The following is a 27529-nucleotide window of genomic DNA, read 5'->3' as shown; positions in this document are numbered from 1 at the left end:
TCCCAGCATCAGGGTCTTTTCCAATGAGTCAACTCTTCGCATGAGGTGGCCAAAGTACTGGAGTTTCAGCCTCAGCATCAGTCCTTCCAATGAACACCCAGGACGGATCTCCTTTAGGATGGACTGGTTGGATCTCCTTGCAGTCCAAGGGACTCTCAAGAGTCTTCTCCAACACCACAGTTCAAAAGCGTCAATTCTTCGGCGCTCAGCTTTCTTCACAGTCCAACTCTCACAGCCATACAGGACCTTAAAGATTATAATTTACTGAGTCTGGGTCAAGAGTTGGGCATCCTATTTTTATAAGCTTCTCTAATTTTCTAAGGCACACCAAAGTTTGATGATTACCTTATTTCTGAAATAAGTTTTAGAATGTTGAAGAAAAATGATCATGGGTAGAAAACCATGTTTTTACCAGAAAAACCATCTGGTAAAAACAACTTTAGTTATTTATATTAAAATCTTCAAATACTTGCAGCTTAAAAGCCTTTAAAAGATAGACAGGTCTTTCTGAAAATTTGTAGAAGTAAGAACTTTCAGAAAGCTGAAAAAAATAGATCAATATCATATGTAAATATTTTTGAAGAAATAGAAGAGATTCAGACAATTATGGGCTGAAAAAAAAAACACAGCAGAAGCAATATTCTCATAATGTTGGTTTGGTAAGTGAGCAACTGTTCTTCAACCATGGTTAGGCTGAGCAAAAGGAAACGGGCTGAAACTAGAGTGTGAGGGATTTAGGTTAGAATATAAGGGGAGGAATATTGGAACAACTTCCTAAGAAATATTGTGCAACCTATTTCTCGAGAGGTCTGTAAAAACAGGATAGATTTTCATGTCAGATTTAAATCTGGTGCTGCTCAAAGGTGAAGGAAAGCCAAGGTCCTTTATTTTAATTCTCATATATATTTTGATGACCTTTTAAAGTCTATTTTCTCATTTCAAATATTGGAAACTGAGGTTTTCTGTTATAATATGGCATCATGAATTTTAAAAATATTCTTCTGCCTTCAGTTAATTTTGCTTTATAAGCTATATATACATATTTTATATATATATATATATATATATTGCTTTGCCTTAAGATTTTCATCTCATTTCCATGGAAAGTAAGAATTTCTAAGCATATCAACTCCTACCCCCCTCCTTTTTTCTTCTGTTTTGAAACACTGTGTTTTTGGTCACATGTCTACACAACAAAGTTCAAATAAGTAGTCACAGGAACCTTTTCTGGCAGGCTTTGGCAAATCAAGTATATACTATATAATGTATAATAATTATACATGAAGAAAAGAGGCAGAGGGCCCAGAAGCTCTTGGCAGCTGTGCTGTCTGGTTAGAAAAGGAAGTGAGTTACAGAGTTTGGACATTCAGTTCTGAGATGTTATTCCTGAGTCAACAAGATTTTAATTATGCATGTGGCCTAGAAGAAACTTTTACGCAAGAGGAATATATTGTTGTCAAAAGTGTTTGTGATTTTGATTCTTGTTCAGAATTGGAAAGAAGCCAAAAGTAATTTCTGAAGGTAAATAACTGGATTGAAAGAATATAGAATAATGATACCTCTCCTAGTGGCAGGAAAATAACCAGTATATCTGACTTTCCTTTCCTTCTCTCTCGTTCAACACACTCCCTTTTCTTTTATTGTTCTTTTTGTTAAAAAATATGTATGTATTTTCACACAACATTCATTCATTTTAAATCACACTGTTTAGACAGAAATAAAGAGTGTGTTAAACAAAACTTCATCTTTGAACATCTTTTCTCCTTTTCTCCTCATGATATAGAGGTCACTTAGAGTTTTTGTTTATAAATTTGTTGTGTTCTTGCATATGTGTTAGTGTAGTTTTGGAAAAAGTTTAAAATTTCCTGCACTGAACTGAGTTATTGCAAGAGGAATAGGAAAACTATTTTGGGGACTTCCCTGCTGATCTACTGGCTAAAACTACTTGCTCCCAATGCAGGGGGCCTGGGTTCATTCCTAGACAGGGAACTAGATCTCACATGCCACAGCTAAGACCCAATGAAGCCAAATAAATAAATAGATTTTTTTTTTTAAAGAAAGACTATTCCGGATTATCATGGATACCTTCTCTTTTATGGAAGGAATGCTGCTGCTAAGTCGCTTCAGTCGTGTCTGACTCTGTGCGACCCCAGACACAGCAGCCCACCAGGCTCCCCCGTCCCTGGGAGTCTCCAGGCAAGAACACTGGAGTGGGTTGCCATTTCCTTCTCCAGTGCATGAAAGTGAAAAGTGAAAGTGAAATCGCTCAGTCGTGTCCGACTTTTAGTGACCCCAAGGACTGCAGCCCACCAGGCTCCTCCATCCATGGGATTTTCCAGGCAAGAGTACTGGAGTGGGGTGCCATTGTCTTCTCCATGGATGGAATAGAGGGGTTCAAAAGGCCTGTAGAAAGCAAAGAATTTCACTTTTTTGAAAGCAAGCTTTTCTTCTTATGACTCCATTCCTTGATTCATTCACTGATTGATTAATTCAGTTCAGTTCAGTTGCTCAGTTGTGTCCTACTCTTTGTGACCCCATGAATCACAGCACGCCAGGCCTCCCTGTCCATCACCATCTCCCGGAGTTCACTCAAACTCACATCCATCGAGTCGGTGATGCCATCCAGCCATCTCATCCTCTGTCGTCCCCTTCTTCTCCTGCCCCCAATCCCTTCCAGCATCAGAGTCTTTTCCAGTGAGTCAACTCTTCGCATGAGGTGGCCAAAGTACTGGAGTTTCAGCTTTAGCATCATTCCTTCCAAAGAACACCCAGGGCTGATCTCCTTTAGAATGGACTGGTTGGATCTCCTTGCAGTCCAAAGGACTCTCTCAAGAGTCCTCTCCAACACCACAGTTCAAAAGCATCAATTCTTCCGTGCTCAGCTTTCTTCACAGTCCAACTCTCACATCCATACATGACCACAGGAAAAACCATAGCCTTGACTAGACGGACCTTTGTTGGCAAAGTAATGTCTCTGCTTTTGAATATGCTATCTAGGTTGGTCATAACTTTTCTTCTAAGGAGTAAGCATCTTTTAATTTCATGGCTGCAATCACCATCTGCAGTGATTTTGGAGCCCCCAGAAAATAAACTCTGACACTGTTTCCACTGTTTCCACTGTTTCCCCATCTATTTCCCATGAAGTGATGGGACAAGATGCCATGATCTTCGTTTTCTGAACGTTGAGCTTTAAGCCAACTTTTTCACTCTCCTCTTTCACTTTCATCAAGAGGCTTTTCAGTTCCTCTTCACTTTCTGCCATAAGGGTGGTGTCATCTGCATATCTGAGGTTATTGATATTTCTCCCAGCAGTCTTGATTCCAGCTTGTGCTTCTTCCAGCCCAGCGTTTCTCATGATGTACTCTGCATAGAAGTTAACAAAGCAGGTGACAATATACAGCCTTGATTAATTAGCTCAATCATTCAATATTTCCTGAGTACCACAATGTGTGAGTCCTACCACGGGGTCTCAGCAGTAGACATAGGATTATCCTTGTTTGTTTTAACTTACCTTTGTTTAACTTACCTTCTCCACTCCCCTTCAAGTGTGCTGCAATGATCATGATGTCTTCTGTTTTTGTTTTTAATTTTTTGGCCATGAGACATGGCATTTGGGATCTTAGTTCCCTGACCAGGCATTGAACCTACACCCCCAACATTGGATGCATGGGGTCTTAACCACTGCACTACCAGGGAAGTCCTGTAACATCTGTTTTAACAGATGGCAGTTATTGAGCACTTAGCAGATATTGTCCTTAGTGCCTTTATAAATTATTTATCACAGCAAGCCACCTCATGAAGCAGGTCTTATTGACAACCTCATTTAAAGAGGAAGAAACTGAGTGCAGGGGAATGGGTGTCCTGCACAAGGTCACTTACCTCGTGAGTGAGCCCAGGTTGTGGGACTAGTTCTTAACCCCATTCTGTACTGCCTCCTAGGGTTATTTATTTTCTTTTTTCCCCCTAAAGAAATCACATCTTTTATTTCTTTATTTTTGTCTATGCTAGGTCTTCCTTGCTTTTCGTGGGCTTTCTATATTTGCAGCAAGTGGGGGCTACTCTTCGTTGTGGTGTGCAGGCTTCTCGTTGAAGTGGCTTCTCTTGTTTCAGAGCACAGGCTCTAGGGCCCGTGGGCTTTGGTAGTTGTAGCGCTTGGCCTTTAGAACGCAGACTCAGTAGATGTGGTGCACGGGCTTAGTTCCTCTGTTGCATGTGGCATCTTTCTGAACAAGGAATCAAGCTCGTGTCCCCTGCATTGGCAGGCAGATTCTTATCCACTGTGGCACCAGGGAACTCCTTTATTCTTTGGTTTTTGATTTAGAGGTTTTCTTTAGGTGTAAATTCCCAAAGCCACCTGTGTGCCTCATTAAATGATTTTTTTTTTTTTTTACCTTCTGTTTTCATCTCTTTTACCTCCTTGAAATCCATCTATAATTATTTTTAAGGAAAACAATAAATGGCCCGAGTCTCCAGTTATTTTAGATTGTTCAACACTTTCTGACAGCAGTCTTGATTCTGTCTTAAAGCTTTAAAAGTAGCCCAATCAGTGTGGCACATTTGTGAAGGTTAATGTAAAATAAATTATTTTAGAACATAAAATGACTTTTTCCCTCTAATATCCTTACAGAGGAAAACAATCCTTGTTTGGAGTGCTTTGAGTAACTAAAATACTAAAAACCCTACGAGGTTCTTTGGTTAAGGGAACAAGAGTGCAGAATATACCTGAGTGTGTACAGTGTTGGTTTTCTCCAGCTTAGTAAAAGATTGCAAAACAGTCTTCAGCAAACCTAGAAATGACAACTATGATTTTATAATCATGAGAACTCGAGTCATGTTTCTTTAATGCCATATTATTCCGTTATACCTTAAAAAAAAAAAGCCTTCCTTTTAAGACAAGCCAGACCTGCCAAACCAACATATCATCTTGGAGCAATTAACGGTTTTAGGGTTTCCCCTTCTGGAATCTTATTTCCAGTTGACAGATTTTGAAGGTTCCCCAAGGGTAACCATTTAGTAGATGTCATGTAGCTTTTAATGTGGGGCTTGCAAAAAGCAAATGATCACTTTGTTAGAACCCGGGGACTCATACTTGGCTTTACTCTGTGCACCCCAGAGTTAGCGTCTACAATAGCTGGGGACATGTAAAACCAGGTTCTCCTCTTCACATCCTGGCTCTGTCATTGGCTAGATAGCTATGTGATCTCAAGTTAACTCCCAGTGCCTTGGGTTTTGCTTCTGTAGGAGGGGAATAGCAACAGTGTCTTTCTCATAAAGTTGTTGTGAAATAAGATAATCTATGGAAAGCACATGGCAGGGTGCCTGGTCCACAATAAACACCCAATAAATGTTAGATTTTATCCATCCCAACAGTGGTGAATATGAAGGTGACTGATATTGAATTCAGTTCTTTTATATCACCTTAATAGAATTATTTGATGTTTGCACTGTAATTTATGGCTTCATAGCACTAGAGACCTCAAGGGGTTTTAGTATTTTTAGTTACTCAAAGCACAAAAGATTATTTTTCTCTATAGGAACATTGGAGGTAAAAGTCACTTTATATTGTGAAATAGCTTTCTATACCTTTACAAATGTGCTAGATTGATTTGGTTACATTATAAGACTTTTAGAAAGAATTGAGAGAGTAAATGGACAGTTTTTGACATCTAGCCTTAACAGCCAGGAGACTTGGTTAGTGAGATGTATAATCAGAGACTCAGGTCTCCAAGAAGCTGAAAGAGTGTCTTGGTAAAGGATATGGACTATGGATTGAGGTGCCTGGATCAAGAGGAGGGGATGGGTCCTGTGATTCCCAAACTGTGTTCTCTCAAATTGTTAACTATTATAGTAGGTATGACCCACAAAAAATGATTCCATAGTCAAGTTTAGAAGGTCCTGGTCAAAAGTGGTTAAATGCCAAGAAATTCCTATCTCTCAACACCAATTTGTGAGCTGGGAAGGCCAGCATCAAGAAAAAGGACAATTCAGGCCCATTTTAATTCACTCAATATGCAAAAATCTAAATTAACAAATCAGATCTGTGAAAGTGAAATACACAGACTATTTCAAAAATAGCCTTCTTGATGTCTTGGGCTTACTCCATTCTGACCAGCCTGTCAATACAGACCCCTGTATTAGGGACTCATTCACACTACAGAATGATTCTCCATTTTCACAGATGGTGTCACCGCAAAGTTTCTCCAATAATTACCCCTCTTGGTAATTAATATCTGTTCTGATCTTCGGAAGTTAGTTTATAATCAGTTCTAAGGAGCCATCAAGTACCCAGAACCTGCTTCTGCATTTATTCTTACGCTGCATGTGGCCTTATGATACTTCTAAGGCGAGCTAGTAGAAGTCTGCTGTAGTAAAACCTGGAATTTTACTCAATTTTTGTATTCTATCAAATATCTTCATTTTCTTAAAAAAAAAAAATTGGGGGTCTTGGGAATGGGATAGCTAAAGAAAGGAGATGGCTTAGTTAGGTTTGAAAGGTTGTGAAAATGTTGTTTCAAATGAAGAAAGGGATTACATGACTATTCTCATTTTTAGAAAGTTAATATTCTCCAGAATAGGATAACACAACATAATGATCATGATTAGCTTAAGTCAAAGATAGAGTTCCTTTATTAGCACTCATGTATTTCCTTGAATCACTTCAAATGGATACCCATATTATTGCATTATAACATTTTATTTTTCTTAACAGAATTATGAAATTACTTAAAAGACCAGGTAAAACAACATTTCTCAAATTACAGGTCATGATCCATCAGTAAGTAGGAAAATTAATAAAATGAATCATGATATTTTATGAAAATAGAAAAATAAAATATCAGCATGCACACACTTTGAAAGGGTAGGTTTTGTTCCATATATATGTATATATATAAATAGCATATAAACATATGCTCGTGAGTGCTGAATCAAAAAATTTTAATATATTTCTTACTGTGGAATGCAAACAAAAAGTTTGAGAACTCTTAAGATAGAGAATATTTAAAATGAAAAGTAAAAAAAGACCATGTTATTCTATATATTAAATGTGATTTTAAATGCAAAATTATTCTGAAAGCAGTGTCCTTAGACTTAGCAAATTTATAGTTCTAATAAACAAAAGAGGCATTCAGGCAAAATATATTCATATACATGTATGTATATGAGCATATAAACACTTATCTATAAATAGCATTTTTTAAACCTTTATATATATTTTAAACCTTTAAAATATAGTTAGAAATATAGCTTCCCATCCTGTGAATAACCACTGTTAATAATGTAAAATCAAGGGTGCAGTTATGCTGATGTTTTAACAGTGTTCACTCACTCGTATACTAAGCAAAACGGTATGAAAAAATTCATGTGTAGTTGCTACTTTATAGTTTAGAATTTATAACCTATTTAGCACCTATCCTCTCATTAACCTGTACTATGGTAGATGGTCTGTGTGATGCAGCTGGACTCCAGAAAGAAATTCTGAAACTGCATTAAATGGTTGAGATGAGCCAATCTTACGCTTCATCTTAATGATTTTTTTTAATCCCTGATTGCTCTCTGATCTGAATCAGTCTTGCTGAACATTGTTACAGCGCTTTGCCCATTCTTCATCATGGACCATATAGGCTACCCGGGGAACTCTCGGGACTAAAAACATTCCAGACATTCCTTAACACAACGTTCCTCAAAAGGTTGGTTTCTTAGGATCTGGCTGGAGCCCTGCCTGCCTGGTTCACAGAGACCACTGCATAAGCCTTTCATTAGGAGCCGGCCAGACAGCGGCAGCTGCCTCTCTGCTCTGAAAGGCTTGCTTCACTCAACTGGGAGTCCATCAAAGTAGCTTTCAGAGGGGTAAATGAGGACACTGCAATTCTCAGTGAAGAAGAATCAATCAGTGGAGCCGAGTTTCTAGCACCACAGTGAAGCTACACATAGATTGTGTATCTTGGTATGATGTGTGTTTTCTTTGGAAAGAGGCATTTAAATGAAGTTTCCTATAACAAAAACTTGACCTCCTCCAATTCTGAGAGTCTCAAAGTTACTTTGAACAAATTCAAGAAATAGAAATCCTACCTTGGAACTCTTATTAGCTGCCTTTTTGAGAAAAATAATTACAGGATACACCATTTGCCTTCTTTTCTCTATTAATATTTCCAAATCTGCCTTCCTCCCTCCCTTCATCTTTCCTCTTGCACCTCATATACTTCCTTTGAGGTTCTATAATTCTCTTTTTAGACCAGAACACCTTGATATCAAACATTCCAGGGCTGAAGATTTTCAAGAAGGAGAGCACAAAACCCAAGAAACTTTTTTCATGTAGAGCTTGGTTCCTTCATGTTCTTTCTGGGCTCTTCCCTGCCAACCTCGAGAGTTTACTTTGCCTAGAATTCTCCTTACCTTCTTCTTCCTAACTCAGCCCCTCGTGGTTTTCATATTCCTTGATAAACACAGTCAAATTCAGCATCTTTCTCCAAAACCCTAGTACAAGATCTTAAATATGAGTTCTTGGCTAGGTGTTATAGCCTATGATCACACATCTGGATCTGTGTGATCTGACTAGTGGAGTCTGTCCTCAAGCCCTATTCTTTCTCAGTGACCCATGAGACACTGAACAAATTAGAGCTGCTCTATATTTGGCCTGTGACCGACTGCCAGTGAAATGTGACTCAGTGCCAGGGGCTCATCACAGAACGAGGTGATTAAGAAGCTAAGCGATCATTTCACACTCCACATGTACAGTATGAGAGCTGGAAGTAAAGCTCTTAGTTTAGGGGATGAGCATTTTTCTCTCCCGATCTCTTCCTCTTGTAGCTGGGGGCTGGGGCTCACAGAAAGTGTTGAGATGAGAGTAAGGTGGGCAGTGCCTTTTCTGTAGCATCTATAGGATATGTACATTTTGTTGCCTTGTTAGTCACTTTTCTGGTGACATTTAACCAAAGGCGCTTTGACTTTGGAATCTGTGGCAGAATTTTCCTCTATTTTTTTCTTAAATTGAAGTGTAGTTGCTGTATATTATTATTGAAGTTACAGGTATACAATATAGTGATTCACAATTTTAAAGGTTATACTTCATTTATAGTTATTATAAAACATTGAATGTATTCTCTGAGTTGTACAATATATCCTTCTAGTTTATTTTATACCTAATAGTTTGAGAGTCCCTTGGACTGCAAGGAGATCCAACCAGTCCATTCTGAAGGAGATCAGCCCTGGGATTTCTTTGGAAGGAATGATGCTAAAGCTGAAACTCCAGTACTTTGGCCACCTCATGTGAAGAGTTGACTCATTGGAAAAGACTGTGATGCTGGGAGGGATTGGGGGCAGGAGGAGAAGGGGACGACAGAGGATGAGATGGCTGGATGGCATCACTGACTCGATGGACGTGAGTCTGAGTGAACTCCGGGAGTTGGTGATGGACAGGGAGGCCTGGCGTGCTGCGATTCAGGGGTTGCAAAGAGTCGGACACAACTGAGCAACTGAACTGAACTGAACTGAATAGTTTGTACCTCTTACTCTCGTACCCCTGTCTTGCCCCTCCCCTCTTCTTTCTACTCACTGGTCACCACTAGTTTGTTCTCAGTATTTGTGAGTCTACTACTTTTTTGTTATATTCGTTGGTTTGTTACTTTTTAGATTCCACATATAAATTATATCATACAGTGTTTGTCTTTGACTTATTTCACTTAGCATAATGTATGGCAGAATTTTTAAATGCCAACTTTGAAATAGAGAAACTCACCTAAACCAGTCCTGTAAGATGTCATCACCTAAAAATATCCCTAGTGGATTATTAGGAGCAGGAAATGAAGCAGAGATAGCAAGTTTACACTGACTTTTAAAAGAGTCACTATGGAGTGTTTATAAGGATCCCACAGATGACTAAAATTAGTTTATTTTGCACAGCATTAGCCACTGCTGACTCAAGATGGTGATACAAGCAGTGTTAAGCTGTGAGCTCACCAGGAAACTCATTCCCTAAAATTATTCTCTGGCAGAGAAAGACCCCTAGTTCACATCAATGGATGGAAGATGAGGTATAAATAGAAACTTGTTATGCCATCACTCAGAAGCTATGTTTTCCAGATCTCTGTTTCTTGAAAATGTAAAAGCCTCCTGATCAGTCTCAGTGCGGGGTGTGTGTGTGCGTGTGTGTGTGTGTGTGTGTACAACATCCTTTTAGTGGTGCAATACAATAATTGGAAAACAGGCTAAGTCATCTGGCAAGGATCATCTACCAACTCACTGAAATTAAAGTGAGTTTGGGGATCCTGTAAAGGTCCTATGAACTGATATGTGTAAATGATCAATTAATTCAAAACATGTTCATATTAGGCTGTGTAGGTGTGTGTACTGTTTCTCTATTATGAAAAACAGGTTTTTTAATCTGTTTTTCTGTATATAGTTGACTCTTGAACAACGTGGGGGTTAATGATATTGATCTTCCTCACATTCAAAAATCCACGTATAACTTACAGTCAGATATGAAGATGATACCAGTCTAATGGCAGAAAGTGAAGAAACACTAACTTGATGAGGGTGAAAGAGGAGAGTGAAAAAGCTGGCTTGAAACTCAACATTAAAAAAACTACTATCATGGCATTTGGCATCATTTCATGGCAAATAGATGGGGAGTGGAAGCAGTGATAGATTTTATCTCCTTGGGCTCCAAAATCACTGAGGACAATGGCTACTGCCATGAAATTAAAAGACACTTACTCCTTGGAAGGAAAGCTATCACAAACCTAGACAGTGTATTAAAAAGCAGAGACATCATTTTACCAACAAAGATCTGTCTAGTCAAAGCTATGGTTTTTCCAGTAGTCATGTACAGATGTGAGAGTTGGACCATAAAGAAGGCTGAACACCAAAGAATTGATGCTTTCAAACTTTGATGTTGGAGAAGACTCTTGAGAATCCCCTGGACTGCAAGGAGATCAAACCAGTCATTCTTAAAGGAAATCAACCCTGAATAGTCACTGGAAGAACTGATGCTAAAGATGAAGCTCAAATACTTTGGCCACCTGATGCAAAGATGACCCTCTTCACATCAGGCTCAGGGTTTTCCAGACGCTGATGCTGGGAAAGATTGAACACAAAAGGAGAAAGGGGTGGCAGAGGATGAGATGGTTGGATAGCGTCACTGACTCAATGGGCATGAATTTGAGTAAACTTTGGGAGATAGTGGAGGAAGGAGAAGACTGGTGTGCTGTAGTCCATGTGGTCACAAGGAGTCAGACACAACTTAGCGACTGAACAACAACAAACTTATAGTCACCTGTCTGTATCTGACAGTCTTCTGTATTCTTGGTTTCAACCAACTGCAGATTGTGCAGTACTATAGTATTTATGATTGCAAAAAATATTCACATATAAGTGGACCTTCACAGTACAAACCCATTGTTCAAAGGTCAGCTGTATTTAAAGGTCAGTTTATCAGAATAAAGCTGCATCCACACTCTACTCAAGTTACTGCTTTGGTTGATTCACTAAGGTAATCAATTTCATAAAGTAAGAAATCATACAAATCAACCATTTAAGTTAAATGGACTAATCAACCCAGTGAAAAAATGGCTGCAGCTCTGTACCATACAATAATCTGTTATGTTCTCTCTTCATAGCTGATATTATATTCCTTTTCACACAGATTTTCTATAGCATTCATTTCAGGACACAGCGCATCTTCTTCAGTGTGTGCCAGAGTCATTTGTTTCTGAATCGTTCTATTTCTCTGTAGGTGCCCATTCCCTGCCACTGATAACTTCCCCCATCTGTTTAATTCATTTTCTGGCATATTAAGTACTGGGATTATTTCTTTAGTGACAAAGCCCTCAAACTATGCATCACTGATTTTCTATTTTTGAAGCCCTGGAATTTTCCTTGTTGGGACACTGAGTGCTTTATTTCTAATTAGGCTTTCCTTCTTACTCATATTTGGCTTTGCTTTATCAATAAATTACACAACCAATAATTAGGAACAGGATTCCAGCATGTGCTGCAGACATGATTCCCAGTGAAGGGCGGGAAAGAAGGGACTTTCAAAGGGAGATGGAATTTGGATTGCAATGCAAGCAAGATGACTCTAGGCTTGACAATGAAATGAGAAGTTGTTCATTTTTAAACAACAGCTGGACTCTGACTCAGGTAGAAACCATCCCTTTTTATTGGCTATTTTCTTTAAAAGAGCCTTTATATTATGTGGCAGCTTAGGAAAAGCCATTGGATGTTCTGCTGTAAAGCCAGGACAGAGTAAAATGCTCCAGAAGTGAAGCATCTTCTAACATTCTGTTCTAATATCTCTACCTCTATGAAATCTTTCCTGATCTCCCCACTGGGAACCATGTCTGCATCCTATCAGCTCCCACAGCACTTTGAGATAATCCAGGTAAGGTAATTAGTTGAGAGCCTGGTATAAAGCAAGCCCTGATTTTTATTGTCCCTGCCTCTTGGTAGTATGTATCACATTCTGCTGGAGGGCATCATCTTATCTTCAGCAGTTACTTATACTTTGCAGGTACTTCTAAGTATGTATTAATATATTGTCAGCCCATCTCAGGTAATTTGGATCCTCAGGCTTGACATTCAGTAGACATTCAATAAGTTCTGGGCTAATGAATGTTCAATGAATTGATATAAACCAAAAAATCCACCACCAAAGTTCAGCCTTTGTGTTCACGGGGTAAACAACAACTAAAAATATATAAAATGACCTGCTGGTTATTTAAATAATTGACCAACAAGTTTTATCCACACACCTAATATGCAGAGTAAAATAATTATGGCTAATACTTATTAGGCATTTGCTTTGTGATGGGCTTTGTTCTGCTCACTTTACATGTACTCTCTTATTCTCACTGCCATCTATTCTAAAGACAAGGCACTGAGGCACAATTATATGAAATCCTTTGCCCCAGGTCAGTCTTTTACCAAATACTGCATTAAGCTAGAACTGAGCTGGAGTTGCAGACAAGTTTTGGTTTGTTGGTTTATATTGCCCTGCTTTGTGCAAAATGCTAAACCAAGAGCAAATGCCGGAAGCAGTCCAGCCAAGATGCTGTTGCCCAGAGGCTTTATCTCTCTCACAAATATACTTGAGCTCTCCACTTTCCTTTTTGTTGAAGGTGCCCCAGGTAGAGAGGGAGAGAAGGGCCACAAAAGCTGTTAGTTGGCTTGTGAGCACAGAAAACGTTTACTTCAAGACTCAGACTGTATCTTTGTCTCTGCTTTGCTCCATCAGTAAGCACTACCCTGCCACACCTATTCCCACTTTCCTTCTCAGACTCTGATATCTCCCTGCTCTTCTCTTAGCTTTGAATTTTCCACTTCCGTACCTTCCTCCAATTGTCTAGGCCTTACAGGTCAATCAAGATGTAACTTAGATTTGACACCTCTTGCTGGAAGCCCTCCCTGACCATCCCAGACAGGTGTCAGATCCCTACAACTTCCCATGTATCCTCCTATCCTGGCTTATCATTCTACATTATAATTCTTGGTTTGATCATCTCTACTTATAGACTATGACCTCATCAAGGGTGGGGACCCTGTCTTGTTCCCTGGTTTCTGGAGATCCCACTGTCAATTCTTGCCACATAGGTGCCTCGTCAATATTTGCTGAAAGAACAGATAGGTGACTAAATGAAAGTGTTTCCTCGCAAGTTTATTCCACTCTGAAAGCATTATATAAACCAACTACAGGGCCGCTGTACATTCACACTCAGATGCCTGAGATTGGCTGGAAAGACACAGTTATGAATAACAGGTTAGAGATATCATTTCTTTGTCCCTATGTATCAGAGAGAAAATATCCTGCTGCTATCCAACTAAATAATCTTTGATGAGGAAAGGAAAGCAAGCCTGAAAAATTTGTGGCTGGAAAAAAACGTTTCAAGCAGCATTTTATTTTTCCTGTCTGTGGGCTTGTTGAATAAATTATGTGTGAGACAAATATGTGATATGGAGATTCAGTGGTAATTACTTGTTCTCAAATGTTTGCTTAACCACGCCTCTCAATCCCACATACAATAGTTTAGCACAGGATTAAATTCTACCCTTTAGGCAGGATTAGCATTTGCAGTTTTGTGTTTCTGTAGTTTAAATGTTTTTATCCCAATATTTATACTTTTCTATTTAGAATAAATGTACTGAGTGTGTGTATGTAGGAAATATAAATAGCATGGGATTTTTATGATTCAACCCATCATCCTTATTGGTTTGTGGATCAATTTTTATAGATATTGATTTTTTAAATTACTTATCTCTAATTAGTTATAGGAACATAGGAAGAATTGCTAGGCCACTTTTTCTTCTAATGAATATAGTATCTTCTCTTTGCCAATAAGCAAAGTCTTTACTTTCATAAAGGAAAAACGTTTCCTTCAACCGTTTTACTCTCAAAATGCAGAGACTTCAAGAGACAATGTTGTTTGACATAATCAGGGAGACAATTTTTCCCTGCGGCCACATATAGCAGGAAAAGGGGAGGGGAGAAGGCATTGATCTAATTAACTGGGGACTCTGTAGACCCCATATTAGTGGTAGTACTAATTTATCCATTCAACATGCAATTAATGTTCACTGTGTGCCTAGAATGTTCTGAAAGCTGCTATTTTCTGACAGTATAAAAAGAATCAGGGCATGGTCTCTGTCATGCCTTTCTCCTCAAGAAACTTACACTGATTTGCATTCCCATCGAGTGAAGTAAGCCAGAAAGAAAAACACCAATACAGTATATACTAACGCATATATATGGAATTTAGAAAGATGGTAACAATAACCCTGTGTACGAGACAGCAAAAGAGACACCGATGTATAGATCAGTCTTATGGACTCTGTGGGAGAGGGAGAGGGTGGGGAGATTTGGGAGAATAGCATTGAAACATGTTTAATATCATGTATGAAACGAGTCGCCATCCAGGTTCGATGCACAGTACTGGATGCTTGGGGCTGGTGCACTGGGACGACCCAGAGGGAGGGTAGGGGAGGGAGGAGGGAGGAGGGTTCAGGACGGGGAACGCGGGTATACCTGTGGCGGATTCATTTCGATATTTGGCAAAACTAATACAATATTGTAAAGTTTAAAAATAAAATTAAAAAAAAAAAAGAAACTTACACTGAAATAGGAGACAGTTGTATAAACAGCTGCCATCAAACAAGACAAGTCTTGGGAGTCTATACAAGGTGCAGCATGGCTTTAAGAGAAGAACTTAAGCTGGCTGGGGAAGTCAGAGACATGGGTTCGCAGGGGAGCAAGCGCCTGAGCTGAGACATACTGGAGTAGGAGTTTGCCAGGTGGCAGAACTGGTGACTGAGTGATGGGGGAAGCTGCTGTCGACAGAGGAATGAAAATAGTGGGTCCTTGGAATCTATTGGTCTTTATTATCAGTGACACGTGGCCTGTCACAACTCTCAGAGACACAGTAGTGCGAGGCTGGCTCCCTGGGGAAGACTTCAAGCTTGGTGAGGAACTGTTAAGATTGGCCTAGAGAAAGAGAGAGAGAGAGAGTTAGTTTATTTGGCCGCCATTGGGTGGGGAGGCCACAGGAGCTGCCTCAGTGTTGTCAGGCTGAGGAGCAGAGGCAGCAGGACCTGTTCTGCAAACCACTAGATCTGGACTGACTCAGATGTACAGTGTGTGGTCATGGCCACCTACATCAGCCGAGTACAGGTTAGGTTGAGCCTTTCACACAAATTAATTTGAAGGCAGAAAGATGAATTTAGCCCAACATTAGAATATTTTGATGGCATCATGTGTGTGGTCAGTTGCTTCTATCATGTCCAACTCTTTGTGACCCCATGAACCGTAGCCCACCAGGCTCCTCTGTCCATGGGATTTCCCAGGCAAGAATACTGGTATGGTAGCCATTTCCTTCTTCAGGGGATTTTCCCGACCCAGAGATGGAACCCACGTCTTTTGCACATCTCCTGCATTGCAGGCAGATTCTTCACCGCTGAGCCTCTGGAGCAGCCTTGATGGCATTAGGTGGGATATTTTCAAAATAGAGTTCCATTTCGGGGGAGAGGATATTTGTGTGTGTTAATCTATTAAATAATGGTATTTAACCCTAGAGAAATGGCAACCCACTCCAGTACTCTTGCCTGGAAAATCCCATGGACGGAGGAGCCTCGTAGACTACAGTCCATGGGATCTCAAAGAATCGGACATAACTGAACAATTTCACTTCACTTCAAGTAATTCCACCACTTCCAACAGAGAACCAACTGAGGCGCCTTCATGGTTCTCCATTAGCATTTCCCTTTTTTCTTGAAAAGCAGTACATAAATACCTTCCTTATTCTTTATCTAAAGTAAAAATTGGAGACAAGAAAAATATAAAGAAGAAGGTGATTGTTAATATAAATCTGTGATGTCAGGTCTATTCTTCCAGTAGCCTAAATTTTCTATTTAATTATATATTGACATTTTTCTGTACTTATATCCATCTAAGTACTTAAATCTGTTTCCAAAGCTCTTCAGAATTTCAGAGGGAAATCCTGCTTCAACCACCCTCATCTACTACTGGCCGATGTGCTCTGTTGATAAGGTCTCTTTGTGCCATGACACAGTTCATTTTGCTCTCTGAATTGTTCCCTCTTAGAAATCCATGAATTTCCTTTCCTCCTTCAGAATCTGGCTCAAAACATAATCTCTCTGATCAGTTTAATCCCTACTCCAGTTGCTTCTTTGATTCTTGACAGTCTTTATGAATTATTCAACTTGCATACAGGTTTCTGTTTAAGCCTTCTTAAACATTTTAATGTACATATTTTGGGTCTACATGCAGGATCAGCAAGGGGACTCTAGGAGCTAAGGGATCCATCAACTAACATCCAGCAAGGGAATAGAGATCTCAGTCTTATAACCGTGCAGAACTGAAGGAGCAAGGAAAGAGATTCCTTCCTGGACTCTGAAAGAAGGACCCCAGAATTGCCAGGGCATTGGTTTTGGTCCAGAGACCCATACCAGACCTACCAAACTATGAGATAATAAATTTGAGTTGTTCTGTACCTCTAAAATTGTGGTAATCTGTTATCATGGCAGCAATAGAAAACAAGTATTAGAAACCACAACAAGAAAGTTGTAGAGGAATGGGAACTCAAACTCAGGTGATCTGACTCCAGAATATCTGTACAGCTAAGTCACTCTTTATTGGCCAGCTCATGCTGATGGGCATTTAGACTGCTTTCAGTGTATGGTATTTCAGACAATGGAACAGGAGCTTTCCTTATGTCTATATCTTAATATGCTTTAGTTAGAATTTTTACAGGAAAATTTCCTAGAAGTGAAATAATTGGGTCAGAGGAGAATCATATCAAGTATTTTTTATAAATACTGCCAAACTGCCTTGCAAAATGTTCCCAATGAAGCTCTTAGACTAGAACTGAAATCAGCAGGAAAAGAATTAAGAAAAAGTATGGATGGATATGGCTCATTGGTGACAATTTCAGCGAAGCAAAGGACCGAAATGATCATGTAACTGCAAGTGCCTTTCTCCTTCATTTTAACTGGAGGACTTGCAGACATCTGTTCCAGGAGATTTCCTCTGGCTTTAACTTTTCTCTATGCATTGTGGACAGATTCATTTTGTGCTTTTACTTCTGAGTCTTGCTTTTTGGCCTTTGAGGCAATAGTGACTGACAAAAATAAATAGCCTTTTCAGTAAGGATCTCTTGTGCTGCACATCCATTCTAAATTCTCTATTACTTCAACTGAAGCTAGATTTTCCCATGTGCACAATAGGTACTTTAAAATACTAATAGCATTTCATTAATTTTGAATGATAGTCTTCCCAGCAGGCCCCTGGAACTCAACTTATGGAAGAAATCACTGGTTAAAGAAAATTAACAGAGCAACCAGCTCAAGTGCACAGGCTCTGTGACTAGCTGGCATTTTATTGGAGTCACCAAAGCAGGCCCCATAAGATTCAACGGCCAGTTCCTCACATGATTCTACATCAAAACAACCTCTTCACATTAAGGAATCCCAGGCTCTGAAAGACAAGGAGTCTTTCTTGCTGGAAACAACTTTTACTTTCCTTGGGCATCTTAACTCTACTTTTTGTCTGGAAAGTGGTCTCCTTCACTTCTAGTTTGCACTAATGCTTTCGTTGTGCTTGTAGATCTGATAGCATCCTCTTTTTTCCCCAGACTCTTTCTTTGCTCTAGAACTTTACTGCTTTGGAGATTTTGGCTTTCTCCCTATGCTGTGGTTTTTCTTATTTAGAGTTATGAAATCTTTGATTCAATTGTTCTCCTTATTTTTCTCTTTTTTGCTCAACTGCTAAATCCTGGGACATTGTATATAAGCATCTTCATGGCTGTGAAATGGAAAGATGTCTAACTAATGACGTTTGTTTGCTTTTTAATTTATTTTTGCTTCATTTTACCTAGGAAAACAGGCTGGAAATTTTGATTAATTTTCAGGTATTATAATGAATAATAGCACCTCCTATTTATTGAATAGGCTTCCCTGATAGCTCAGATGGTAAAGAATCTGCTGCAATGGAGAAGATTGGGTTCGATCCCTGGGTTGGGACCATTTATCCTGTACCTGATACTATTCTTTTTTTTTTTTTTTAATGCTTTAGCTTAAAGTCTTCAGGGCCTTTGTGAGGTAGGTGCTACTGTTACCCCATTCTACTGTTGAGGAAATTGAGGCTTTAAGAAGTTAGACAGTCTGATCCAGGCTGTGTAATAGTAAATGATAAAGCTGTGGTTGAAACACAAGCTTGTTTAACCAGTCTGTACCCTTAACCACTATACCAGAATGTTCTTTGGCATTTCAAAATCGTGTAAGCAATACTTCCAAGAACATTTTTAACAGGAAAAAATTAAACACAGAGTTACTTAGTTGTGGTGAAGTAGAAAGAACACTGGGATAGGAGTCAAAGAGGGAGTCTCAGCTGTGTCCTTAACTAGCTGAGCAAGTCCCCAGGCAAATCCGTTCACCAGCCCCTCCCTTATCCTTTATTCCCCCATCTGTAAAACTGCCAATCTTCTAGCATTCTTAAAAAAAAAAACAAAAAAACTTCATTTCCTCTTCTTTAATTTTTTATATACTAAGATAATTGAAATCTGCCACTCCTATATCATTTGTGACAGTTAAGGCCGGTATCAAATGAGTCAGTCAGGACAGAGCTACTTGTCCTGAAAAAGGAAGAAAAAAGCAATGATTAAATGCCACCACCTCCTCCCCCGGCAGAGAGCAAGCTAAGCATAATGACTCAAGTTCAAAGCCTAGAAAATCTTGGCGGAAACCAGATGGATATATTCTTCTGTCTCTAATTTTCTCTGTGTATATTCATCTTTGACCTTAGAAATCTGGATGAATGTATGGCTCATCATTTAATCATCATCTCAAATTTGCTCAAGCCATTATGTAGCAATAATGCTACCAAATTGTCTTTGTCCAGTCAGAAACATGACTGTATTTGGAGATGGGTCCTTTAAAGAGGTAATTAAGATAAAATGAGGTCATGTTGGTGGGTCCTAACCCAATATGATTGGTGTCCTTATAAAAGAAATTAAGACACAGAAACAGATGGAAAGATGGCTATGTGAGGACACAGAGAGAAGGTAAACATCAGCAAACCAAGAAGAGAGATCTCAAGAGAAAACAAACCTGTTTGATCTTGGACTTCTAGACTCCAGGATTGTGAGAAAATAAATTTCTGTTGCTTAAGCCAATGAATCTTTGGTCCTTTGTTATGGCAGCCCTCAAAAATTAATACACCATGTTTTAAATCCAGGGTTGTTTTTAGTTTTTTTTTATTATTACTTCTTAGAAAATCTTTACCTCCATTTTTAATTTTCTTTCCTCCTTTGAGCTAAATTTTCTTGCCCTAATAAGTCATACTGTGGTGTCAAGCTTCATCCATGTACTGGAGTACAGGAGTTTCATAGATGTTAACAGTGTTTGAAGAACACCCAATGTTAGTGAATCTTGACTGGTACTTTTAATATAGCTTACATTTCTATATCTATGTAAAATCCTTGTTTTGTCACTGCCTCATCTGTGGGTGTAAGTTCTTAAATAATTTTATAGCTAATAAAAGAAAACACTGAGCCATATAAAATTGAGGTCTCATCCCTTACCAATACACTATGAATTTTTCTTCTTTTTCTTACTTCCTATCTTTATAACATGGCCACAGCAGTCCCTCTCAACCAGGTTCGTGTTTTCAAGCTAAAAACATAGGAAGTCATTCTTAACCTTTTCCTTGTCTCATATATCCATCTCATCACTCAGTTCTGTTCATTCTCCCTTTAATACAATTATCTAATAGAAAAAGACTTGTAATATTAATCTACAATATTAAATTTGAATTACAAATATCAATATGGACTAATGACTTAAAAATATCAATATGGACTAATATATTAAACATATCTACCTATCTCTTCTGGCTTCAGGAGAAGGCAATGGCACTCCACTCCAGTACTCTTGCCTGGAAAATCCCATGGACAGGGGAGCCTGGTGCGCTGCAGTCCATGGGGTCGCTGGGAGTCAGACATGACTGAGTGACTTCACTTTTGCTTTTCACTTTGATGCATTGGAGAGGGAAATGGCAACCCACTCCAGTGTTCTTGCCTGGAGAATCCCAGGGACTCGGGAGCCTGGTGGGCTACCGTCTATGGGGTCACGCGGAGTCGGACACGACTGACGCGACTTAGCAGCAGCAATTCTGGCTTCATCCACTGAAAGAACGTAAAAGCTATGATATCCCCTTCCCAATAAGCACATCCAGAATCCAGATTTTGGTTTCAATTCATCATTACCTACTAAAAGAATAGTCGTCTTTGGAGAAATAGCTGATTCTAGGTGTTGAGCAGGAAACCACAAGGTGAGTTTAGGATATCTTGTGTCAGAAACCACAGAAGGGCTCAGTGATTTATAGGGGCATGTTAAAAGGACCCAGGAATTCATTTGAAAGGGTTTCCACTGGAAAAATTTTGAACATTTTGAAGTATAATTGATTGTTAAACATTGAATACATAAAAGTCTATTAGTTGACAGTGATACTCAAAAAAGTGAAGGAAAGGAGGGAAAAATCATTTGGATCATTAGAGATGACTACTTAATAAGTCCTGATTCTGAAATTGGTAATAAAAAGGAAAGAACTAAACATTTACCTTTCCTTTTTATGGGGAGTTGTATATCATACTATTAATAGTTGATGAGGGAAAATTCATATTTAGAAAAAAATGACAAAAATAGGAGTGAAACTATTTTAAAGTCACTATTTTGCAACCCCCAATGAAGTAATTGATTCAGGCAAGGATCACCAGTGATGAAAGATTATTGCGGAATGGGATAGTCACACGATGACAAAACATCCCCACACAGAGTACTTATTAATTGTGAAGAACAAAGGGAAGAGACCTGGTGGTAGTCCCCACTTTGACCAACGATTGATACAAAAGCATTCATAATACGGGATAATCTTACATTATGTTCCCACTGATGTGATGCAGATGAAATTCACAGAGTTGTTTATGAACTGTTCTTGCCAAAGATGTTCAACCGGAATCTAATTAAGCCTTTAGACTTAGCTTCAAATATATAGGAGTTACAGGGAATCAAAGAACAATAAAATTGTTAATCCAAGGAAACACACAGAGTAATCCCAAATGTGAAATATTTTATAGATGACTTTTTTAGATTCATTCAAAAGTCAATGTCATCCGTGGAGAAAGAGTAGGCAAGAATTGATCTAGATTAAAAGAGACTAAAGAGATATGACAACCAAATACAGTATACAAAACTTGGTTGACTCTTGACCTGATTAAAAAAAGCTAAAAAACCACTTTGAGAACAACTGAAGAAAATTTGAATATGAGCTTTATGTTAAAAGCTCTGTTGGTGGCTCAGGTGGTAAAGAATCTGCCCTGCAATGCAGGAGACCCAGGTTCCATCCCTGGGTGAGGAAGATCCCCTGGAGAAGGGAATGGCAACCCACTCCAGTATTCTTGCCTGGAGAATTCCATGGACAGAAGAGCTGGGTGGGCTATATAGTCCATAAGGCCTTAAAGAGTTGGACACAACTGAGCAACTAACACTTCCACTTTCTATACATTAAATATGACATATGATATTAAGAAACTAATATTAACTTTTTTTAGATGTGATAATGAATGTGGTGATATATTAATAGAAGAAAATTCTTATTTTTAGGAGATGTGTATTTGGGTGATTGGGGACCAAGATCCTTCACTCAAGGGGGCAGTATTACTCGGGATCAGTTGAATGAAGGCCCAATGTTGCTGAATCTTTGTGTTTGACTGTAAATTAAAAATAAAGGTTTATATACAAATTCTCATTTTAAAAACTGACAAGTAAGTTTCTTTAAAACACTGCAGGCTGAAAAAAAAACTGTGGGCTACAGTGCTCACTCTTTCGTACTGACTTCTGTGTCATTCTTTCTTCTCTCTTCTTGTTCTAGAAGACTTTCTCCATCCTTTTCCCATTGAAATCCTGTGAGTCTTTCAAAACCTAACAAGCAAGACCATTCACCTTTCCAAATTCTTGTAGGCAGAGCTAGCACTCCCTCTCTGCTGTGTCTGGCTGTTTATACAAACCTTCATCCAGGACTTATAATGGAATGACATATTTGGTTGTCTGTCTCCTTCCACTTAATTCTGCACCCTCAGGATTAAGAGCCATAGTTTATTCATTGTGGTATCCCCCGTGCTGCTCACACTGTCTGGTATAAAGTAAACACTTGATAGACATCTGTTGATTGAGTTGCAGCCTGTTAAAAGTAATGCTACAGAAAAATTTAGGACATGGCTTCTGTGGCATCCAGTTGGCAATATACTTAAGAATGTTTATGAATAAGTAAAAGAAAATTTCCTAGTATTATATTCCAAGCAAGGTTGTGTTTTGGGCTCATTTGTCTATTATAGGAAGTCAGGTAAACAAGTTTAGTTTTAAAAAGAAAAAAACTATCTCAAAAGGATTATTTCTGATCTTTTAATGCAAGAGAATGATTAATAGAGAATTGTTTCAAAGATGGATTTTCTAGAACAATCTTGGCCAAGATCAGGCCAAGGATTTAGGCTGCTTCATAACCTACAAATGCTCTAAACCTACTTGAACCTATATAAATAAGAACTGAATGGTGGAGTGTGTGCTCAATCAAGTCGACTACCTTCCTCCTTTTGGGACATCAATGCCTATAAGTGCTCTACACACCCAATTCTCTCCTTGTCATTTTCATACATTTCTTTTCTGCAATGCTTCCTTCCTACCTTTCTTTCTTCATTCCTTTCAAAATTCAGCTTAAAACTAAATTCTCCCAAGGAGTCTCTGATAAATGCCACACACCTTGATTGTTCCTCTATATTGTCTTCTCCATTATTAATCTATGTGTTTTTTTTTTTTTTTTTTTTTGCTAGGCATGGTCTATTCCTCTGTAGGCTATATAATTACAATGATTGCGTTATTAAGAATAAGATAGTAAGAATCATTTGGAGGGATCCTGCAGCTTGCTGGATATCAGTTCCCTGGCCAGGGATTGAAAGCCCAGAATCCTAACCATGAGGCCATCAGGAAACTCCTACAAACTAATTCCTACAGTCAGGCAACTAGGAAACACTGGTCTTATCCTTATGCCTGCTAAGTTGCTTCAGTTGTGTCCAGCTCTTTGCAACCTCATGGACTGTAGCCCGCCAGGCTCCTCTGTCCATGGGATTCTCCAGGCAAGAACACTGGAGTGGGTTGCCATGCCCTCTACCAGGGAATCTCTTCAACCCAGGGGTTAAGCCCATGTCTCTTATGTCTCCTGCATTGGCAGGAGGGTTCTTTACCACTGGTGCCACCTGGGAAGCTTGGATTTGGGATTAGACTGATTAGAATTGAGGCTGGAAGTTGTTAGCTGTGTGAAGCATTAGACAAGTTACTGTGTTCACAGACGTGGATTTTTAAATCTAGGTAAACACTATCGTAGGGTTGTTCTGGGGAATTAAATGGTTCATTGGAGCATTAATACAGTCTAAGTTCTCAGTAAATGTTGAAAATTATGTTTACATTTGCTTGTCACTTTCTCCATCATGTTACTGTGATTCAAGGTTTGGGTGGTTGGGTTTCTTTGGATTTTCTGTAACACTGGTGATTCAGGGTAGAGTGACCCATAAGATTTTACCCTAGCTATTGTTGAGAACCTATTAACCTCTGGAAATTTTTTTTTTGCTTCAACAAGATATCCTTTTTTTTTTTTTTTTGGTCCTCTTTAATTTTATCTGTTACCTCCATTAAATTATAAAAAGATCTTTGAAGTCAGTGACCCAGTCATACATTGTGTTACACATAGATCCAGTACCTGTGTAGTGGGCTATCAGCAGAGGGCATCATCTAATAGAACACACATTTATTTCATACAGCTATAGAACCATCATTTCTTGTTTAGGTTACAACAGCTCCTAATGAATCTTGGAGTCTTACACTCTTGCTTGCCAACAATCCAGTCTCTACACAGCAGTCGGTATGATCTTTTAAAAATATTATCACAGGCTGTCATTCTCTTTTGAAATCTCCCAATTCTCCCTACGGTATTTAAAATAAAAAAAAACTTCTTACCATAATTTTGTAAGCCCTACCTGAACTGGGCTGGGTCTGTCTGACCTCATCTCCTGTCATTCACTTCCTGGATCATTACATTCCCGTAACTTTGCTGTTTCTCCTGCCTGGGTTTTTTCCCCCCTAGATCTTCCCATCATTGAGCCCAGATGTCATCTTCTCAGAGACCTTCCTTCCCCTCCCTGTTCAAAGTTTTCCTCCCATCAGTTTCTATCCCATTAGCCTGCTTTATTTTCCTCTGATCTTTTACCCACTGTCTGATCTTGTACTTACCAGTCACTGATGTTAGCTTGCTTGTTTATTGGAAGCTCCATGAGAGCAGGCATCTTGCCCATCTTGTATCCCAGCACTAGGGATAGAACATGACACACTGCATGTGCTGCGTATATATTTGTCAACCTGATAAGTGAGTTTTACAGATAGAGTAAAGAACATCTGTAGAATCTAGTAGATTTCAACACTTTTCTAAAGTGGAAGACTTTTAAAAAGTCTTCCCTGGTGGCTCAGACAGTAAAGAATCTGCCTTCAATATGGGAGACCTGAGTTTGATCCCTGGGTTGGGAAGATCTGCTGGAGAAGGAAATGGCAACCCACTCCAGTATTCTTGACTGGAGAATCCCATGGACAGAGGAGCCTGGCAGTCCATGGGGTTGCAAAGAGTCGGACGTGACTGAGCGACTTCGCTTTCTCATCAAAGAAAATATTTGGTTTTAAATAATTAATTTGTGCATTTGTCCAGTTCTTTTCACTCATTTTTGATGATTAATACAATTCTATACACATAGAAAGTTATTAGCAAATACTTGGCAATTTAAAGAATCCTTGTTCAACAAAAACTACCACCGGGGGAAATCCATCTTCTGACCAGCAGCTGTGGACAGGGAAAATCTGGCCGGAGGAGAAGCAGAGCTGACCCCAGGGGACAAGGGCAAGTGAGAGATACTGAGCACAGCTCCTCTGGAGTTTCCCTACTGCTCTAGAGAGACAGCGATAGGAAGCAGAAGAGGCAGGGTCGTCACTGAAGCACTCAGAGGAGAGGTGGGGAGAGCGGGCTCGTTAATGCCTGCCAGGGCTACAGTGAGAAGCAGCCTGGCCTAGAGCAACCCTGGGCCAGTGGCTGCAGCACTGCAGAAGGGATGGCAGTGAAGGCAGCACCACAGGAACAGTATCTCAGGGAGGTGGGGCCCTGGGATGCAGCCTTCCACGAAGGGCAGGCTGTAAGGGGCTTGGGAAGGAGGCAATGACTGAGAGATCACACTTTTATAATCTTACTTTTTTAACTTTTTAAAAACCAATGTTATAAAACATCTACATAGGAACAGTTACTGATACATTCAGTTACACTGACATTATATGGTTTCCATTCAGTAATTTTCCATTAACAAATATTTTTTCTACAGACTCCAGTGCCCTCCTTTTTCCTTATGATGAGACACAGAGGGCTTGGCAGAAATTACTCATTAGTTTGTAACCATTCTTCTTTCTCCTTAAAGTTGCTATGCATTTATAGAATTTATTGATTCCTTTACTTCAATGAAGTATTCCTTGAAATACTTCAATTTTTTTATGCCACTTTATATACCTGATCATGGAGAATAGAAAAAGCAAAGCAAAAATAAGGAAGGATATATGATATCTTTAGCAATCTATTTTCTGATTCCCCGTGGATACCCAGTCAAGCAGGATCTCACACAGTTTTCACTCTTTACTGTAGGTGTGTGAAAAGGCTTACTGGTCTCATGCATTTCATGTATATGTTGTTAACTCCTGGGTTTTGACTCCTCTAAAGAAACACAGCAAGACTCATTTACAAGTGTACATATGCTTCTATTCAACCAGAAGAAAATCCAAAGCAAGTTGCAGAAAAACAATGATGTTAAAAAAAACTCTAACTTCATATTGTATTAGGCTGAGATTTTCTGAAGTAAAGTTCTTTAAAGTTAGAAGCGTTCCTGAAAAGTTTGCAGTGAATGTGGAAAGCGCATTAAGTACTGCTCCAGGAAACATTGTACAGATGAAATGCTTTAATCTGCTAGCATAAATGCATTCTTAATTCTTTCCCAGTGGTCTTTTGGAATATGTTTTATTTGCTCTTGACTAAAGTTTGGATGCCAAGATGCAGGAAATATATTCCTTACAGAGCAGGTGTCTGTTTAATCCCCAGGTATGATCTTATAAGCCAGTTTAGCTAGAGATGGCCTGGTGGGAGCCTATAAAATGTTTATACTGTAACAGCATGTCCCATAACAGGTCTAGAGTAATTAGGCTACACTACACTACTCCCTCCCCCCAAAACAGGAACTCCTAAAGGGGCTTTCCCAGTGGCTCAGTTGGTAAAGAATCTGCCTGCAATTCAGGAGACCTGGGTTTGATCCCTGGGTAGGGAAGATCCCCTGGAGAAGGAAAGAGCAACCCACTCTAGTACTTTGCATGCAGAATTTCATGGACAGAGGAGCCAGGCAAGCTACAGTCCATGGGATGACAGAGTGGACAAGACTGTATGACTTTCACTTTCACTTTCAAAGGGTACCATGTGTAGGCCAAAAAGAAACCCCAGTAAGACTGTAGGCACTGGAGTGGTTGTGAGGAGATACCCCACACCTGAGGGCAAAGGAGAAGCCCCAGCAAGATGATAGGAGGGGCGAATTCATGTTTAAAATCACACCCCATTTCTGCCAGAGACGCTCAGAGGCTCAAACAAACCTCGTGTGCACCAGGACCCAGGGACCCCACAGAGACTGAGACAGAAGTGTGTTTGAGCGTCTCCTGTAAAGGTACGGGTCAGCAGTGGCCTGCCACAGGGACAGAGGCTCTGGGTGCAGCAGACTTGGGTATGGCATAAGCACTCTTAGAGGAGGTCGCCATTAACCCCACCATAGAGCTACCAGGCCTTACAGGACTGGGAAAAAGACTCTTGGAGGGCACAAACAGAACCTTGTATGCACCAGGACCCAGGAGAAAG

General features: G+C 39.4%; 1 long non-coding RNA gene across 5 annotated transcripts in view; it reads left to right on the top strand.

Annotated features, from left to right (window-relative positions):
• The window catches only part of LOC147375705 (uncharacterized), a 94659-nt gene that overhangs the window by 45056 nt on the left and 22074 nt on the right, over positions 1–27529 (top strand). The gene's annotated exons all lie outside the window — the stretch shown is intronic.

The sequence above is a fragment of the Bos grunniens genome, chromosome 3, assembly GCF_055505025.1.
Source record: "Bos grunniens cultivar Pamir isolate PY7600 chromosome 3, Bosgru_T2T1.0, whole genome shotgun sequence".
Lineage (NCBI taxonomy): Eukaryota > Metazoa > Chordata > Mammalia > Artiodactyla > Bovidae > Bos > Bos grunniens.
Note: the sequence above shows the minus strand (reverse complement) of the source record. Positions and strands in the feature narration are given on the sequence as shown.